The sequence below is a fragment of the Numida meleagris genome, chromosome 1 (genome assembly GCF_002078875.1).
Source record: "Numida meleagris isolate 19003 breed g44 Domestic line chromosome 1, NumMel1.0, whole genome shotgun sequence".
Classification (NCBI taxonomy): Eukaryota; Metazoa; Chordata; class Aves; order Galliformes; family Numididae; genus Numida; species Numida meleagris.
In genome coordinates this window covers 160,554,684-160,575,895 of record NC_034409.1, presented here as the reverse complement: position 1 = coordinate 160,575,895, position 21,212 = coordinate 160,554,684, and positions in this window count along the sequence as shown.

Below are 21,212 nucleotides of genomic sequence, written 5' to 3'. Positions count from 1 at the left end.
GTCAACCAAATCCAAATAAAAGCCATGGAATAGAGGGAGCTGCAGTGTAATTATTTGCTCAGAAATACTTCACAAGTTAACATTTTTCATTGACAATCCCTCCCAGGTGCAACACAACAAAGAACATTCTGTTAAAATCGACACCCAAGGGCACTTTCAATTTCTGGAATACAAAACTGAAGCAAAGTGAAAAATCTTCCAGTTTTTTCAAGTCTTAGGTATTGCATCCAGATTATAGATAGTAAGGTATACTTGTTTATATTAGTTTATTAATCAGAAATTCAAAGATCTCATTTTGATCAAATTTTGAAAAGGAAAGACTATTAAATAGTTCAGTCAATAATACAATAAAATGTAGGACTAATTGAACAGCCAAAGAGATATTATGTATGACTTCGTTTCAGAAAATTCAGGCTCGTGTATAGCCACCATAACTTCTAATATTTCTGTAAATATAATCCAGTATTTCTGCTTTGTCTGTTGAGCTATTGATTTGCAACCAGCATGACACAACCCCCTATCTGCAAGCATCTAATTCAAAACCTATTGAGGTTCTCAAATTTTTAGGAATGAATATAATAAGATAAATGTCAGTTTGGCATAAAATTTTTCAGTTTTTCAATGAAAAAAATTACTGTTTTGTTTTCTATTGTTCAAAATGTTCTTTCATTCAAACCAATTTGTTTATATATGTGGATAAAAGAAGCAATTTATGTCTCTCAAGAAGACTTTCTACAGCTTTTACAGGCTTCCATGGATTAATCACAGGCTAGCTTTTTTTTACTGTAGTAAGTTTTACAGAAAATTAAATTGATCTACAGAGTCTCTCACAACAGCAATTTGCCAAGCAAGGATATAATCAGTACCCGTATAAATGAATAAAAGCATAGTATCAACATTGTTTAGAAACAACATATAGTCTCTAACTCTAAATTAAACAATGAAATTATATGCCTTAGTGACATGATTGGGGAACATACCTTCAAACTCTTATTTTGAAAATGGCATGACTAAAATAAATAATTCTTCTCTAATACCAACACTTATGTCCTTTTTTTTATAAACCTCACTGCTAAATAGCTATTTCAGTGATTCAAATATCTTGAATAATTCACTATCTTGATATGATAAACAATTCACAGTGAATTCATGTCTCCTGTTACAAATTCTGAAAAAGGAACTTAAAATGACAAGGCTTTTTCTTGTTTTATTTGACAGAAATATCTTTATGAGCAATATTCTCTCTTTAGAAAGAATTCGTTAGACTTTATATTTTCTTCAAGTTCTCTGATACTATTGCCTAGATGATCTAAAGAGCAACTTAGTGCGAGTTGCAGCAGTTTTGAAGGTAAGCCCAAAATATCATTAGAATTAAAATTCATGGGGTATAATTCCAACCAAAATTGTTTATCTGATGATCTCTGTTTTGTACACTGGAGGCTGTATACAGATTAGGAAAACTATTAATTACATAAAACTAAATGGTTCACAAATAAACCATTTTCAATGAGAAGCACTGAATTTTCATTCTCCTATTCAACCCAATATGCAAAGGTTCAAATTTACTGCAAATCAAATGAAATGTTAGTAAAGTAAAACCATGTAATCATTGCATCTAGGGAGTCAGTGGGAATGTTGTGTTTGATTTCAGTCAGGTCAAGATTTCACCCATGATGACAGTGTAATACAGCTGTAATAAATGCTGCCAGGTGACTTAATATCACTTTGCAGAACACTTGCTGTAAAAGACCCTGCCCCAGGAAAGGAAACTCTAATTTTACGAGGTGACATGAACACAGGTTAGAGACTACTCATGTTCTTTTCACATATATAATTCTGGTGACTTTTCCTTAAGTGGAGTAAAGGTCTGATTATCCCCAGAGATACCTCAATGTATTTCTTCAGATCAGATTTTAATCCTTCTGCTGATCCATCATTTCTTGACTGTTTCATTTGACAAGACCTTGATCAATGCCACACTCCAAAATTCTCTAATCAAGAGCATGTAATTGATTGCTCATGAACAACTCTAAGACCTGTGCCCCCACCAGTGAACCATGGGTCATGGATCATGGCATCGTATTAAACCTTGACTGCAGCCAAAAAACTCTCAGATCGCATTTCAGATCAACACATAAGCAGACACACTACTTACACTGCACACACAGTATTATCATCTGTTAAATAAAATCTATCTGACCTTGACTGTGTTCTAACTGAAATGTGGATATAGCACAAATGTGGAAAAAATGAGCATAAAATTGTTGATTGCCTTCAAGATAAGATTTATTTCTACATTCTAGGTAGAATGTACCCGCTCAGGAAAGGAAAGGAGTAATCCCAAGTTGTAGCTTTCTCCTTTCTCTGCCTGAGCTGTTTTATAATTCTTCTTCTACCTCAGAGCGCTCCAAGTGCTACCAGAGGCAGCAGAATAATTCTTTAATATAAATGTAACATTTAATATCACCTTCTGTCTCTGTAATGATAATGTTGACTGTCGACTTTCAGTTTTCTCCACTGTTCCATGGAGCCTGCTGAAATTCCTCTTTTGAAGTAAGAAGTATTCATAAATAGAAGTTGTAAAATGAGTTTGAATAACCAATTAGCAGGAAGAGAAAAAAATATTTGGACATAACCCCACCTGTTTTTGTGATGCAGGCTGCATTTGGAGCTTTTTTTGCATTGCTGTTTTAACAAATAGTTGATGTGATATTACAAAAGTGCATAATATTAGTTAACGTATGGTCATATAAGAGGAACTAGTTTCAGATGTGAAACTGAGCATTTTCTCTATTACACACAGGTGTTGCTTTGTATTTTTCTATGGTAGTTACACTTTCAATCTAATTCTTTACCTCAATTCTATCCCTAATTAAATTGCTGGGAAATTTCATACATGTCACCTATTTTGTTGCGCACCTCGAACACATATTGCTTAATAAAAATTAAACAAAGTTATTAAAAAGCCAGTGCATTACTCTCATACTGCCACAGGAAATCCATATTTTGTTTATGCTTCTCTAGGGCTTCTGGTTACTAATAGTCAATGCAACTATAGTATACATGGTGTAAAAGATGAAATTAGTTTAATATTCAGGGCATACTTCTCATGAAATACTACTGCTACAGGTGAAAAATTTTACTGGAAGAATGCATTTTGTGACTCTGTTGCAGATTATTTCTCTGTCCTGAAGTATAAAAGGTCACTTCCCAAGGAAAAAAAAAAAAAATTAAAAAATAAAAGACATCAAGCTAAGGTCAAAATGATGTTGATCTGAACTCATTTACACAGATTTTACATTTCTAAATCAATGATGCTACTTTCATTGTCATTCTTCATGATCAGAGATGTGTTTCCCTGTTTTAATGTCATTGTATTTCTCTTGGATTTTTTTCCTCTTGGCTACATTGTTTTCACTCACTAATGACCTAATGACAACTTCATTCTATTCTCAGTTTATGAGGAAGATGTCAAAAGAAAGTGTCACTACTGAATGCAGTGATCTTCAATGACTGAGCTTCCAAACCTGGGAAAATCAGGGTGCTAATATTTAAATACAAATTCCTTCATTTGACAAAGGCAATCTGGCAGTCTTTTACCTGCCAGGATAACTGAAATCACAGTCTAACACAATGAGCCTTTTGGGTTGCCAGGAGTTAAACCAAGCTGCCAGGAAAACCAGGGGAGAGGATCTGACTCCCAGATGCCTGTGTTAGAGAAATTAATCCTGGAGTTTAGCATTTGGATCCTTCAACTGCAAAGCTTGCCCCAGTCGTCTGTTTCATTGCTAGGCCAGATTAAAAGAGAATGATGAGCAGGAGCAGGTTCTGCACCATCAGTGACAAGAAAGGAGGAAAAAAAAAAAGCAAGGAAAAAAAAAAGCAGAAACAAAAAACCTTGAAATCAAGCATGTCTTGCCATCTCATGTGCATGCGAATGAACTCTGAAACAATGCCCTGCTTTAAAGCTGTCAAGAAAAGCCAGTCAGGTCTGTCAATTTGTTTTTGCGAAAAGTGAGAATGTTAGAGGTGGAAAATTTGTGCAAGTTCAAACTCCTATTTGGGTGCCACCTGTCAAGTTTTCCTATGTGCACATGTGTTCATAAAATGTATTTTGTTACAGGGTGGTGCAACTCATATCAAGAATTATACTCTCACAGGCACTCTACACAGTCATATAATGTGATTTCAAGATACAGATGGGTTCCACCAGCTAAACTCAAATCTTGATCTGGACATATTTCCCCATACAAAGTTCAGGCATGTTGTATTCTGGGGATTTGAGTTAGTCTCATCATAGTTTGGACAACTGTAAAGTTGGATGTGCATTCAGACTCTAAAATCTTCACTTTTAAATTCATGTCAAAATTCACATATTTTTATTGAAATTAGAATAGAGTACTAAGGAGCAAATGTTAAATTTTGTCTATCTTTTCTTCAAGAAAAAAAACCCTTTTTAACTCCACCGTTGCATCATTTTGTAATCTAACATTTATAAACCTCTGAAAAAAAATGTCCTTTGCTTTTTCTCTTCTGAAAACAAACTTTGAGAGCTTCAGTCATAGCATGAGGAGATAAAAAACAGTTTGAAGCATTGCTGATCTTTTCACCATATTGATGACAGAGATGGAATGTTTCAGCAAGGTGAGATCCAATATAACAAAACTCTCAAAGGGCCCTCAAAGATAATGAGTTCCCTGCTGAGTTCTGTCTGATTCAGAGGAACAAAAAATTAATCCAGCTCCATAGTTTAGTATAGTTTTTAAGATAGCTGGAGTTTTGTGCTGCAAGATGACTCTGTTTATGTTACATCTGAAGAAGATGCAGTGTTGGTAGGAAATGTATCTTTCTGAATAGCTACAATCTACTATGGAGAAGAACAATTTATTTGTCTGCTTATAGAGAGGCCAGGGCACACTGAAGTTGGTGGTAAGAAAGAATAAGCTCTGGGAGAAGTAGTCAGATGAGAAGTGTGTAAATACCATTCAGCTATTCTTGGTACTGCTGCTGAAGTCAGCATATACAGAAGCAAGCAGAAGATAAGTAAGCATGCAAAGGTTTGTTGGGGTGCAATGAACAGTAAATACCCTTCTTTCATTTAGGAAGATCAAACAGAAGAGCACTTTATTCCAACTCTTGCAAGACAAGTCTATATGTAGATATTCCATTCAGAATACGTTCTCTTGATTATACCATTCAAAATATGTTGTCTTGATTACTGGCTTGTTCTTAAGACAATGCAGTTTAAAAAACTACCATTTTAGAGAGATATGAAGTAAAGATATTTTAAAAACACAGATTTAATTTTCTTAAATAAGAAAGCAGAAGATCAGTGTTATTCAAAAGGCTATTCACTTTGAAGAGACTGGATCACTCTACTGATTCTTGTCATTTACATATAACAGTGGTATAGCTTATATGTGTTATTGCTACAATGGAGATGCATTCAATTAAAAAAAAAAACAAGATAACAAATGGAAATGTTTCTATATACAGAAAAAGTGGTTTATGCAGAAGAAAGAATTTTGATCGTAGAATTCTCTCCACATATGCAATTTTCTTTTCAAAATCGTCTTGTTTTTCAGAATTTTTTTACTTCCGGGTTCTAGGAAGGAAAAAAAACCAGCTATCTTTCACAAATGAAAATGTAAGACAATTTCTCCATTATGTTCTGGCAATGTATATATATATGTGTATTTTATATTTCGGAACAAATTTGGGCTCTAAACACACAGTGATCACAAGTGATCAGAAGTAATTCTAATGAAAATTAACATATTTGTAGGTAAGTTCAAACTGTTCTAACAAAAAAGTACAACATAATTCATTTGTTATAGCTTACTATGTGAATATAATGATATTTGTAAATAATTGAAGTAGCTGGGGCTAAGGGAGGAAGTTCTCCTTAAGCCTTGTTATGCTAGTTTTACTCTGGACCAGATGGACTCCTGCTCCGGAAGACTTGGCCTTTTCTCAAAAGCAACTGTGAAAGATCCACTGGAAGAAATATCTGAACAGCACAGTAAAGGCAGAGAAAAACACACAGAATTGGGAACTTTAAATATAGATGATGCCAAGAAGCTTATGAGAGAAATAAAGAACTTTCCCATAGCAGAGATGAATGAGAGGGATCTAGAGTGTACTGAAATCATTCAGTTTGAAACTCGTTTTGTGAAAAGCAAGACAAACATTTTTCCTAGATTGTGTTTTTGTTTGATTGTGTTTTTGTTTGTAACAGTTGTGACAACACAGCTTCAATGATTCAAAGATATGAAGATTGATTTTGGTGTCTTAAGTATGTTATCTGTAAAGAAAGAATGAAGCAGTTCCACTCTATCACCTTTTCTGGCTGGTGTCCTATCACAACACTTTTATAAGCTCCTTAAAGAAAGCACAAAAGAAGCTGGCATAATATAGGCTATCTGACTGTAGACTGAAAAAAAATACAGAAATTATTCATCAAAGAAAGAAAATTTGTACCCTTTCATGATGATGTTAAAACTAGTCTTGATAATACGAGACACCTAGAAGATTCAAAATGGAACAAACTACAATTGGTGTTAATTCCTGAATGTTAATTGGAAAATCTTAAATATGGATTCATATTGTTAAATCATGCAATTTAAATCAAGCTTTGAAATTTATTAGCTGATGAGAAACATTGAAGAAATGGCAGAAAAGCTCTCAGAATAAAACCTGCTTCCTAAATCATCTCAAAAACACATATTCTATAAAGCAGATGAGTCAAACTGTGATTTAATAATTTCAAATGCACAAATTGGATATTATGAATCACAGTTTCAAAAGAGGTGGTCATTATCTAAACTCACAGGACATTGTGTGGATCATCTTTTTCATACCATCTATTTTTCTCCATAGCCCATCCTGGAAGCAGAATCTGGCACGACTTCTCGCATTCTTTTCAGAGGAGACCCACAGTACCAGAGCAAGAGAGCCATCCATCTTCTTTCCATTTTGTATTCTTGCCTTAATTAGGCAAAGTTTTGCCAGGAGTTTAAAAGAGGTGATCCTTCTCCTTTCCTCTGTACTAGTAATGCTACAGCTGGCATGCTGTGTCCAGTTCTGGGCTCTGCAGTAGAACAGAAATATGGACATCACGGAAAGAGCTCAAAGAGGCGTCACAAAGATAATCAAGGGGCTGGAGCATTCCTCCTGTGAGGAAAAGCTGAGGGAGCTGGAACTGTTCAGCCTGAAGAAGAGAAGGATCAAGGGATATCTTATCTACGTATACAAATACCTGAAAGGAGGGTGCAGAGAAGACAGAACCAGGCTCTAATCAGTGTTGCCCAAGGACAGGACAAGAGGCAGTGGGCACAAAGTGAAGCACAGGATGTTCCTTCTGAACAGCAAAAAACACTGTGTTGTTCTGAGAGTGACCAAGTAGTGGCACAGTTGCTCAGAGAGATGCGGAGTCTCTCTCATTGGAGATCTTTAAATGCCATCTGGACATGGTCCTGGTCTACTTGCTTTTGGTGGCCCTTTCTGAAAAAGGAGTTGAGCCAAATGGCTGCTAGAGATCCCTTTCAACCATTCTCTGATTCAAAGCAACAGTAATTCAAAAGTGGCAAGAATTAAAAGATGCTTTTGATTTTTGCCATGTGGTGAAATTAGCAAAATTGATTTATTGTTAACTCAGTTATGCAAAGTTAGTTGTTAAATTACATACTTTACAACATGAAGCCAATTTACAGGGAGCTACAGGAAGGATGATGAAATTTAAAAATATAATTTAGCACAATATATCCAGCATATGTAGATCCACATTCTGAAGGATAAGAGCTACGTATTACCCAGAAAAGAAATAAATTCACTGACACTACTGAAACAGGTAAATATAAATTATACTAAAAAAATAAAGGAGGTATGGAGACAGATATTACTTAAATTCTATTTATAAGTAAAACATATTTTCAAAATGTCTGTAGAAAATAGTCACAAAACGAGCAAAAGTGCATTATGAAATACATCGCTATTAATTGTCTAGGGTTTCCATTTAAGTTTAGGAGACCTGTGCATTACTGAATTGCATCTTGGATGGTTATCCCTATCCCTCAGAAATAACCTGTTCTAATTGTAATTTATCTGTTTTTTGAATTGACTAATATTGTTTTCAAACACAAGGTATCAGGCCCTGTACCTTCATCAGCTACAGGTCATAATCTCTTTCAACATATGTCTGTTATTGAGATTCATGAACAGAGTTGTGTAGAATAAAAATCTTATAACTACATCAGTGCAACGATGGTAAGATTCTGTTGGCAAAAACTAAAGTCTCATTCTACAAGAGAGGAAAATAATAGTTTTAAAAGATGTAATGAGAAAAGAGAGAGATGACACATTCTAAGATTCATAGGAAAAAAAAATAAAAATGAATATTTCACCATAAAAGTGCATTTTCCACGTTTATGTATCTACTGAAATAAATAAATAAATAAATAAATAAATAAATAAATAAATAAATAAATTTGAAGAATGGGAAAAAGTATTTTGGGCAGAGGAGTATCAATGCGAAGCAAACATGGCACATCACTGAGTCTTATAGACATATTTTTCAAGAACCTGCCCAAAAATTACACTGAAGTGGAATCACAGAGGACATCATCTAGAAATACAGTAAAGTATTAGGAAATCGGATTTGAATTTAATTTGTTCCATATATATATGTAGGTCTATACGATGACAAGATTTATAAAAGCTGTAAGTATGATTACCTTATCGATTACTTAATTAATAAAAGAAAATTCAAAATAAGTGAGTAAAAAGAAGTATTACCAAAATGCTTTGTTAGGAGTCAAACAGAAAAGTTCTTGAATAGCACTAGTAGCTGACACAATACATTGTAACACTGAAGCAACTAGATGAGCAATGCACCGAATTAGCCCTGGAGGTCTCAAAAGTCACAAGAAATGTTCCAGGTGGATTCGTGCACTATTGCTATAGAAAACAGCAGAAGTACAATCGGAATAGAAAGGACTATTCCTACATGTGTATGAATCAGCAGTTATTTTAGGAACCACTTTCAGCTGTGTTGTTGTGTCCCTTCTGTGCTTTAAACTGGGATAGGCCTGTTACTTCAATTCACTTATTTCATCTGAATTATGCAGCCATCAAAGTGAAGAAAATCAGTAATGAGACAGGCAACTGTTTCCAAAATTCTTTGGGGATGTTATATATCTATTTATTCCTCTTCCTTTTCCCTCTTCTGACCAGTAACTGTCATTTTCTTTGTCTTTACCCTTCTCCATCAATGCTTCCAGTGCCTTTGGTACACTCCTTGTTACCCTCTGGAGTTAAATGGCTTTCACTGAGGTCAGTGCAATAACAGCCATTCATTTTAATGGTCCAGTGCTAAGGCCTAATTTACTAATTTTTCTGAATTACTCTCTCTCTCTTTTTCTTTCTTTTTTTTATTTTCACTTCTTTGTATTAGTTTATGATTGAATGCTCTTCCTCCATTAGAAAATCTCTCTACTACTGCTGAGTTTCATTTATACTCTATAGCGTTTGTATTTAATTATGTGAAGAGTTCTGGGAAATGATATAATGAAAGGCTGTATACAAAGTAAGTGTATACTGTGTTGTAATTTGGTTACTTCAATGTGTTTATATGTTTTGATACTTTCTTTCCTAATAGTTAAATTCATTTATGTCACAGATGTTTGGTTATTGGTCTCCTGCCTCTTCTTAGAGGTACTGTAATTGAGCACCTGCATGTGGGGACAGAGGGAATTGGGAGTTCTTGATTAATTTTCTCCAGCTATAAATTATTTATTGTCTTTTACCACTTTCCTGTCATCCTCTTTGGGACTCTTTTAAGCTGTCAAAGATACCTACTTACTTTTAATTGATTGTTACTTTGTGCTCATTTAGCTATCCTAGATGACAAACAGAGAAGAAATATTAAAACTAGCTCTAACTAGCTACAAGGACTGGCATAGCACAAATTATTGCTAAGAGTGGTATCTAATCCTTTGAATTCCAGGTAGAAAAAAATAGAAAGTTGCTCAAGCATGTGCAAAGAGCAAAAATGCTGGTGAAGGGACGAGAGCACAAGATATATGAGTGGCTGAGGGAACTGGGGCTGTTTAGTCTGGAGAGGAGAAGGCTGAGGTGAGATCTCACCGCTCTCTACAATGACCTGAAAGGAGGTTGCAGCAATAAGGGTATTGCTGTCCTTTCATAGAATCATAGGATCATAGAATGGCCTGGGTTGAAAAGGACCTCAAAGATCATCAAGTTTCAACCCCCCTGCTGAGTGCAGGGTTGCCAACCACTAGACCAGGCTGCCCAGAGCCACGTCCAGTCTGGCCTTGAATACTTCCAGGGATGAGGTATCCACAACCTTCCTGGGCAACCTGTTCCAGTGCGTCACCACCCTCTGTGTGAAAAACTTCCTCCTAATATCTAACCTAAATCTCTCCTGTCTCAGCTTAAAACCATTCCCCCTTGTCCTATCACTATCCACCGTCATGAACAATCGTTCTCCCTCCTGTTTGTACGCTCCCTTCAAGTACTGGAAGGCCACAATGAGGTCTCCCTGGAGCCTTCTCTTCTCCAAGCTAAACAAGCCCAGTTCCCTCAACCTTTCCTCATAGGAGAGGTGCTCCAGCCCTCTGATGATCTTGGTCGCTCTCCTCTGCACTCATTCCAAGAGCTCCACGTCTTTCTTGTACTGGGGGCCCCAGGCCTGGACGCACCTTTTCTCAGATGACAAGTGATAGAATGTGAGAAAACAGTCTCAAATTACACCAGGAGAGGTTTAGATTGGATATCAGGAAGAATTTCTTCACTGAAGGAGTGGCTAGGCTTTGGAACAGGCTGCAGATGGAGTTGGAGTCACCTCCCTTGGAGGTGTTTAAGAAATGTGTGAATTTGTTACCTAGGAGCATTGTTCAGTGGTGGATCTGTACTGTTAGGTGGACGATTTGACTTGATTTTAAGAAGTCTTTTCTAACCTAAATGATCCTATGAGTCTATGATCTTAAAGTTCTTTAGCAGCTGTAGCTTATGTTATCTACAGAGGTTCCTTGGTGACTCTTTGACAGTGCTAAGAATCAATTTATATTTTTCACAGAAAATTAAGTGAATTTGGATCTTTATAATTCCATGAACAAACTTAGTCAAATCCCATTGATCCTCTGATCTGTTTTGGTGTATATAAAATGTGCCTAATTGTTCTTGCATTCTTCATGTGTAGTTACATGTATGTTTTTAAAAAGCATTACATTTTGAATACATTCTAGAATCATAGTTTCATAGAATCCTTACAATTGGAAGGAACCTTTAAAGATCATCTAGTCCAATTCCCCTGCAATGAACAGTGACATCAGCAGCTAGATCAGGTTGCTCAGGCCTTGTTCCAGCCTTTTCTTAAAACTCTTCAGGGATGGGGCATTCACCGCCTCTCTGAGCAGCCTGTTCCAGTGCATCACCACTCTCACTTCTTCCTTGTATCCAACCTAAAAGCACTGGAACAGGCTGCCCAAGGAGGCTGTGGATTCTCCTTCTCTGGAGATATTCAAGACCCATCCTGATGCCTACCTGTGCAGCCTGCTGTAGGGAGCCTGCTTTGCAGGGGAGTTGCACTCGATTATCTCTAGATGTCCCTTCCTCCCTCTACAATTCTGTGATTCTATGATTCTGTGATTCTGCAAATCTACCCTCTTTAAGCTTGAAACCATTTCCCCTTGTCCTATCACAACAGACCCTGCTAAAGAGTCTGTCACCTTCTTTCCTATTGCTCCCCCTTAGGTATTTGAAAGGCCACTATCAGGTCACTTCAGAGCCTTCTCTTTTCCAGTCTGTACAGCCCCAGCTCTTTCAGCTTATCCTTGTAGGAGAGGTGTTCCAACCCTTGGATCATTTCTGTGGCCCTCCTCTGGACATTTTTCCAGCAGATTTGTCTCTCCTGTACTGAGGACTCCGCATCTGGATGCCGTACTCCAGGTGAGGTCTCACAAGTGCTGTGTAGATGACCAGGTTCACCTCCCTTACCCTGCTGGCCATATTTCTTTTGATGGAGCCCAGGATACATGTGGCTTTCTGGGCTGTGAGGGCACATTGCTGGCTTATGCCCAGCTTCCTATCCACAAGTAACCCCACTTCTGTTTTGGCAGGGCTGCAAAATTTTATTTTAATATTGTTACCCTCTCTGTTTTAGCATGGTATATCTTCAGATTCTGCCAAGCGTTCATCTCACAAAGATTAATGAGACATTACAAAAAAAAAAAAAAAAGTTGTGAATTCCTCAGATTCTAATTTTGTCATTCTGGTTCACAAAAAGCCCTTGAATAAGAGCAGAAATGTTTATACATATATCTTGTCACAGAAAAATTCTGCCCTTACTGTCATCTGTAAAAACAATACCTGACAATATCTGGAGCAGAATCTTTATGATACACACAATAAACAGAAGGTCAAAGGCAAGGCATCAGGGAAGTCAGGAAGATAACATTTATAGGAGTCTGTGGAATGGTTAGCAAAATAAATTCAGGTTCAATATCTTCAACAAATGAATGATTGTAAGACAACATCATCTGTGGAAAACATCATGACACATGGAACACGTGTTGTAATTGAGTACTTAACTGACATAAAGAAATATTATAGGGAGGCATGACAAAATCTATAACAATCCTCAGAAATGTTTTAGTATATCAGAAGAGGGAATTTTTTAAGTGTTCAAGTAAGTTGGAAATAAAAACTAACATATCCCCAAGGCCTACTCTGAAAGTATTTCTTCCTATTTCGTTATGTTGACCCACAACCTCAGAGATAGATGTTGGTCGTGTGGTAATAGAGGTTGAACCTTTTCATCAATATTCCATTAAACTTTGTTTCCATACCACAGATGGCAGCAGAGGGGCAGTCTGACAAAGTAGTGTCTGACATGGAAGTGCGTATGAAGCAAAGGTGGGTAAGTGAATTCCTCCATGCAGAAAAATGGCACCCACTGACATTCGTCAGTGATTGCTGAATGTTTAGGGAGACCAAGCTGTGGAGCACAGTATAAGCACTGTGACATAGTGGTACGTTTCAGCAGTGGCAACAGTGACATGAAAGACAAACCACATTCCATACAGTTATGCATAGCTGTCACACCACAAAATGAAGAGTCTTGATCGATCAACTCATACATGTGAATCAGTGGACGACAACCAGTAAACTGCATAGAGCTGAATATCAGCTTCAAAGCATTGAAAGTGATGATGGCAACACTGGAATATTGCAAAGTTTTCTCCAAGTGGATCTCACAAATGCTCACACAGGAATACAAAGAATATGCAAATTTGTCAGGAACTACTGAATCAAGGTGAGGCTGAAGGTAACAGTTTCTTGAGTTGCATCATTACCAGCAACAAGATGTAGTGACACCACTATGAGCCAGAGTCAAAATGTAACAGTCCATGGAGTGGTAACACCTGAGTTCTCCATCAAAGAAAAAGATCAAGACTCAACACTCAGTGGGTAAAGTGAAGTACACTGTATTTGGGATAGAACAGGAACAATCCTTCTGGATTTCCTGGAACCCAGACAAACCATCAACTCTGACTGATACATCAAGACACTGACTGAGCTGAAGGCTCAAACTTCTAGAGTAAGGTTGGAAAAGGTGACAACCTTTCTCTTGCAACGCGGTAATGCCAGGCCCTATGCCAGTTTGAAGACTGTATAGAACATTGCCAATCCTGGCTTGACTGTCCTACCACACCGACCTTATAGTCCGGTTTTGGTACCTTCTATTTCTGTGTGAGACAATGAAAGATAGACTACATGGGTATGTGGGCAATATTTTCCTAGCAATTATGCTGTCACAGCAGCTGTAATACTGTGGGTAATATTCACTAGTGCAGATTTTTACGGTCACGGCAGGCAGGCTCCTGTTCATCTCTGCTGAAAATGCATAGCTAATGGTGGTGACCTTGTTGAAAAATAGTATCTTCTAGCTGACAATTTGCTCTATCAAATAGTGTTATTGTGCTCTTTGTGTCTGTTGAAGTTTTCATGGAAATAAATAGTACTTTCAAAGTGATGTATGTAAAATGCATTGAGATATCTAGAGGTAAGAAAAACTTAAGTGTTCACTGTACCATCTCTTTCTGAAAACCTGTACCCAACTTCCTGAAAAAAAAAAAAATTGTTGGCCAATTTTTGGCCAAAGAAATACTTAAAATGAGGACAAACATGTCCATTCTTTTAATATTCATTTAATATTCATTATATATATAATGCACAGACTAGAATGGTCAGCACACTTAAAATGCACATTGTCATACAGAATGCCTATAAGGCCTTATGGACAGTGATATAAAGCTATGCCATTGCATTAGGTTTTATCGGGAAGAAAAAATGATGATGTATAACATACTGCTTTATCTAAAGCTCCTGTTACAATGATGCTGGTGTGCTGCTGCTCAGCTTTGATCAAATTACTTTACACTCATATTTTACACATGTGATGAGAGATCCACAAAAAGATAATTGAACTCATCTTTCCTGGACAGTCAAATAAATCCCTTTGTTCCCTCTGCACCTACTACCTGCATACACTATTGCAGTCAAAAGCAGACACTGGAAAGTAAACTATGCACTGACTGCTTTATACTAGTTTTTCATGCCTTTAGCACCTTTTGCTGAAACTAGTAGGCAAAGAACATGCAATGGATCACAAAATCTGCAAAAAGTATTTTAATTAACTCTTATCTGATTATCTATTTAGTAATTTATTCTTTTTTTGTATATCATTGACTCCATTTACAAAGCAGGAAGACATTTAGCAGAACATTGTTTTGCATGCTCTGCATGAGCATGGACATTTGTATTTCCATTTGAATTTGAAAATATAAATGCAATGGTATTTGTACATCCCAGCATATATTCATCCCCCTCTCAGAAAAGGAATCTCTCAGAGAGGACTGACTCTTAATCCCAGCAGTAATTCTACGTTCATACACATTGATATGAAAAACAAGACAATCATAAAAGATTCTGCATGTATACGTTGAAATTCTTAAAGAGAGAATAGAAAGGTTCGCTCATTTGAATATAATGCATGGAACACTGGAGTTTTCATTTCCTAACCAAGTATACTGATAGTATTTTAACTAAGCCATCATCTTTATTGCACTTCTACAAAGACCTTATCATAAACCAATCATGCTTGAGGCATACTAAAATTGTCAGGCTTTTCTCTCTCAAAGAATTAACACAATGCCCCTTTGGCACTGTTTAGAAATTATTCATTTGCTCTACAAACATTAAAATGCTGGCAAAGCATTAGTGTAAGAGAGAACATCAAATTAGCATTATTTAACAAGATTCAAAATCTTCCTAGTTTTTATGAATGATTTTTTGAAGGTTACTATCATGTAAGACAATAAATGATAGAAAATAAAAAGACAGAAAGATTTTAAAAATAAAACAAAAATTAAAAGCATTGTAAATATTAGTGGTTTTACACCATGTCCCAACTACTTTTGATTAGCAACGCTAAAGCAATGCTATTGGCCCTGCTGGAGCAGTAAAAATTCTTAATGATCAATGCTGTATTTTTCTCTCTTTTGTATTTCTATTAGCCTGTCATGGGTGGATATCACAAGTAGTCTCACACCATGTTATTGCATTTTAATTAATTTTGAACTGTAAGTATGTGACTGCTGTTGCTGTTCAAGATATTAATTTCAGACCCTTCCTCAAAGATTTCTCCAGTTTCTGCAGTTTCTTCAGAAACTTGATGAAACTCTTACTTCTGGTAAGAGAGTGCCCACATCATTTCAGCAAGTGCTAGGGAGGTCATGTCATGAAATTTGTGCCTAGCATGTATCTCACAGGGACAGCAGTTTGTGCAGAAGGGAACAGAAAACTACTGAGGACTTTGTATAGTAGTTGTGACATGCCACAGTCCCCAGCATCCACTGCAGTAACTATCATGGCTACACGGATGTTTGTGGTCTCTTGCTGACTCTGGGGCCGGGAATGATGGGGTCCTTGCCTGCAGGACATGAGTACTGGAAAGAGTCTGTGCCACCAAGTAGGGGAGCTGTGGAAGATCAACAGGCTGCACTGAATCAGTGATGGTGAGAAAGAGATAGGGTGTGTCTTCTCTGAGAAGCTATAGGATCCCGTATATACTGAAAGTGGAGCAAGAAGATCCTGTGCTTACTGAGTTGGGAACTGAAGACTCACAGGATGGCAAGTGCTGGAAGCTCATGATTTCTGGCACCAGACGGACAACACTTGCTCTACCAGTAAATCTGCAACTAGTGAATAGGATCAGTACCCTGGTAGCAGATAAGATATTGTGTCCATCCAAGTCTCTGAGTTAGCTGAGCTTGATGAACATGGCAGTGTAAGGAGGAAGGTGTGAATAATGGGAGACCTCCAGGTGTAGGGAAAAAAAGGTCACTCACTGTCTGCTCATCTGGCTTGCTACCCTGGGAGATTTGCTGTTTGCCAGATGCTTGGATCTGGGACATTGTGGAGAGGCTGACAAGGTATCTCTAGACCTCAGACCATCACCCCATGCTTCTCTTCCAGATTAGCACCAATTATACTACAAGAAAAAATGATACTATACAGAGTGTGACTGCATGGTGTGACTGCACTGGGAATGAGGATGGAACACAGAAACTAAGACAGCTAACAGCAGAAAATCAGATTTTGCTCACATAAAATCCCCTTTGCAGATCACAGATTGTTAGGAAGAAGTGAGATCCATCTGACTGTGTGTGGAAGAAGCATCTTCGCCTACTGGCCTGACACCTTTGTGAGGAGATCTTTAAAGTAAGAATGACAGAGGAGGGAGATGTTAGCCAACACTCATGTGATGATGTGGTAGGCTAAGATGGTAACAAAGAATGAAGAGTCATGTATACAAGAGACCTTATAGTCAGCAGTACTGAACTGAAAGAAGCCAGTGTTCAGCATATGCACACAAATAAGGAAATACTTACGGGAGTGCAAGATGGGGGAAGATCTTGTACCTTTTCCGGGAAAACAGTAAAACAGGGAGCCCATCTGCTGGGGGTTCTACACTCAGGCATGAAGCATGGGAAAAAAGAAGAAAAAGAAAAAAAAAAAAAGAGTAATTAGAGGTCTGTGTGCAGCTGTACGGCTATGATCTTATAAGAGACCACAGATCCCTGAGACCAGTGCAAACGTGCGGGACAAGAACGTCCAGACAACTACAGTTCAGTCAGCCTCATCTCAATTCCTGGGAGGGTGGTGGGGTAAATAAGCCTAGAAACCTTTCCCAAACACATAAAGAGAAAGAAGATAAATGGACTAGTCAGCATGCATTTACAAAGTGGAAATTATCCCTCATAAACCTCATAGCCTTCCACAACAAAATGACAGACTCATTGAAAGGGGGGAGACAAGTGTCTGCTGTTTATTTAGATTTTAGTAACAATTTCAAGATGAATAACATCAGTGGACAACTTTATGGATGGAAAACTGGCTGAACTACTGGATTCAGAGGGTTGCATTCAGTGACATGAAATCTATCTGGAGGCTAGTCACTAGTGGTATGTCCCAAGACTCAGTACTGGGACCGATACTCTTTAGCATCTTTGTTAAGAACCTGGATGGCCAGACAGAGTGCATTCACAGCAAGTTTACCATCTACACAGAAATGGGATGTAGCCTTCATATTCCATATAGTCATGATTCAGAAGACACTCAACAGGATGGAAAAAATGGTCAAAGAGGGGTCTCATGTAATTTAACAAAGCGAAATGCCAGCTCCAGCTCCAGGAAAGTAATAACCCTATGCACCACTATAAGCTGATGTTCAACTAGATAGAAGGCAAGTTTCAGAAAAAGACCCATGGGTCCTAGTGGACAACCTTTTGCCATGAGCCAGAAATGCTGACCTTGCAGCAAAGAAGACTGACATCTTCCCAGACTGCAAGAGGAAGTGTTGTCAGCAGATCAAAGGAGGTGATCCTTTCCCACTACTCAACCCTTATGAGACATCTTTAATGCTAGGTTCAGTCCTGAGTTCTCCAATACATGGAGACATGGATGTTCCAAAATGAGTCCAGCAAAGGACCAGAAAAATCTTTAAAGGACTGGAGGTTCTTTTACATGAGAAGAGGCTGAGATTTGGGATTGCTCAGCCTGCAGAAGAGAAGGATCAGAGGGTTATACCAATATGCATAAATTCCTGAAGGAAGGACACAAGAAAATGGAGCGCAGGCTTTTCCTATTGGTGTCTAATGGCAGGACAAAATGCAAAACAGAAAATTCCATTTAAACAATAGATTTCTTTTCATTTTATTGTTTTATTTTTACTGTGAGAGTTGTTGAAGAGTGAAATGGATTGCCCAGAGAGATTGTGGAGTCTCCCTGCTTCTTCGTATTCAAAACCTGACTGGAAATGGCCCTGTGAGCAACCTGCTGTAACTTACCCTTCTCTGTTAAAGTGATTTATAGAATCATAGAATCCTTAGAGTTGGAAGTGACCTTCAAAGGTCATCTAGTCCAACTCCCCTGCAATGAACAGAGACGTTCACAGCTAGATCAGGTTGCCCAGGGCTTGATCCAGCCTCGCCTTGAAAGTCTCCAGGGATAGGGCATCTAGGCAACCTGTTCCATTGCCTCTGATTTTGTAATCATGTAAAATTAAATTCTTTCCAATTTGCCTAATATTCCACAGTGAAAAACAATTAGCAAAAACCATTGTAAAGCTTGACAAAGGGACTTGACTGGCTCTGTCTCACTGCAAAAGATCCTCATTTTAGACTTATATTGTAGCAATAAGAACTGTTATATGTAATCTTCTACTAATGCTACATATCAAGAGCAGCTGTGAAAAAAGTTTCAAGAATTCCTCAGTGCAGATGCTAATGGAAATTTTAATATCACATTATTTATATTTTTGAAAATGTTCTTTAAAAAATGCAGCTTCTAAACATCACAATCAAAGTATGATGAGTTAAGCATTTGTTCTAATGCTATTTTCCAGCCTCAGTTTCATTTACTCGAGAACTAAGACAGAATCATAGAATCATTAAGGTTGGAAAAGACCACTAAGATCATCTACTCCAATCGTCCACCTACCACCAATATTGCCCACTAAACCATGTTTCTTAGTATCATAGTAATCATGCTGGCTACACTATTTCTGACATAAGACCTTGCAGGTGGGATCTGTGAAAAGATCCATATTTCATAATGTTTCTATTCTCAGTGAAATTTGTATGACTGAGACAACAGGTTACTTGTGATAATATCATTGCTAATCACAAGTGTTTTGAACACAAGTCTCCAAGACCCTTCAGAAAGAGAAGTCCTAATACCAAGAAAATATTCATTCAAAACAGTGCAGATGCTTATCCTTAGTATTTCTCAGACATTACTTTGAGCTCTTTTTTTTCTGTCAAAGCTATTTTTATACGTATATAATAAGTATATCTTTTGATAGTGTGTAAAATGAAGGCATTGGCCTCATTCTCATGATAAATTGGTCTGTACTACTAGATACACTAGCATCTTTACTTCTTCCCTCAACAGTGTAAATAAATACATGGTTATCTGCAGCAGTTCAGATATATACATCTCTTTCATACATCTCTAAAACTTTGAAAGTAAAACTAATTTTAATTGTGAATTACTGAGAGACCAATAAAACAAATCAAAGGCAAGTATCCTAGAGAATTCCAAGAATAACAAGGAAGAGTGCATGCTCATGCAAGGCAACAGTATAATGTAGTTCATTTAAACATCTTCTGTCTGTATGTTATGATAGGTGAAAAAATGAGCGAAATGCTGTTGTAAGTAAACACAGTGCAAAGGACAAGGAAGAAAATACCGCTGAGATGCTAATTTGATTGGATCATAAAGGCAGGTGGAAAGGAGGAGGAAAAAGAAAAAAGTGAAGACGGTCTTTGTGGAGGTTCTGTGAATTAGTGGTATAGAGCAGTGAACCGAGCAGCTCTGGGCCACCATCTCTGAACTCATCTCTTTGTCATTCTTTATTAAAGGATTCAGAGAGCTGAGTTTCTGCTGCAAGTAATAGCTACATATTTCCAAACTTATACCAGCCAGTGCTAATTCTCTCTGTGGTGAAGGTAACTATTGCCCTTGAGCGTGGAATGCTCTGGGAAATGAGTTATCTTTCTAATGCTCAGAAAAGGGAAAATGATGTTAGTACAGGAACAGCACTGGTGTGTGCAGCAGTCATGGGCAATGCTTCATTTACTTCAATAGCTCTCTTTCCCTCACTCTCCTTCCAAACTCCTTCCCAGTTATTCATTATTGCTGCACTGAGGTGAATTAGTGGTGCTTTAAATAGAAGGGAGAAATTGCATAATAAAAGATCTAGAATGCAAAATATGAGAAATGTACTAAACTCAAAACTAAACTTCATAAATTAATAAATAAAAAGAATAAAGCATATTACCACTTACTGTTCAGCAGCATCTGTGACTTAACAGTGCCAACATCACATAGCACAGATCTTCTATTAGATTAATAATTTAATTAAGTAATATTAATAAACCATGTTGAAATTCTATATGCATACATACAAACTGATGAAGGTAGGTTTCCTTTTTTTTAATTGCTTTTCATAATCCCAATTAAAGTTTATATTTAAATATCTTACTGCTCTGTTTCAGGTAGAATAGGCATGTGGGAGAAAACTGAATATATAGCATCATTCTTAGCCCTGGTGATCGGTTTCTGCAAATGGAGCTTAGTTGGTTTTACATTTGTTCAAGTAAAATTAGGAATACATTTACTGAAGTTTGAGTTAGTTAGACACACTTTGTGATATGCGAAGAATAAATTCTATTGCTATTAACAAAAAAATTATGACTTTCTAATGCATTTATTTAACATTAAAAAATGGTTGCATCTAGTGTTTTAATCCAGAGCAAACTGCAGGTGATTCAGTACAGAGCAATTTCAGCCATTGCAAATTTGATTCCTTTAACAGGAGTCTAAAAAGTGTCACTTCATGTATACACAAAATGTGCGTCCATGTCTTGAGAGTAACTTAAAGGTGTGAATCAGTGACCAATCGTAATTATAGGAGGGATGTTCATCTAAATGCAATCTAAATCTAAAACTCCAGACTTCATGTACAGCAGATGTAAATGCCAACATGGTCTGCTTTTATTTGCTGATCCTTCCCTGAAAAGCACATCCTTTCTTTGCTGAAGAAGAGAATAAAAGAGATTGGAGGG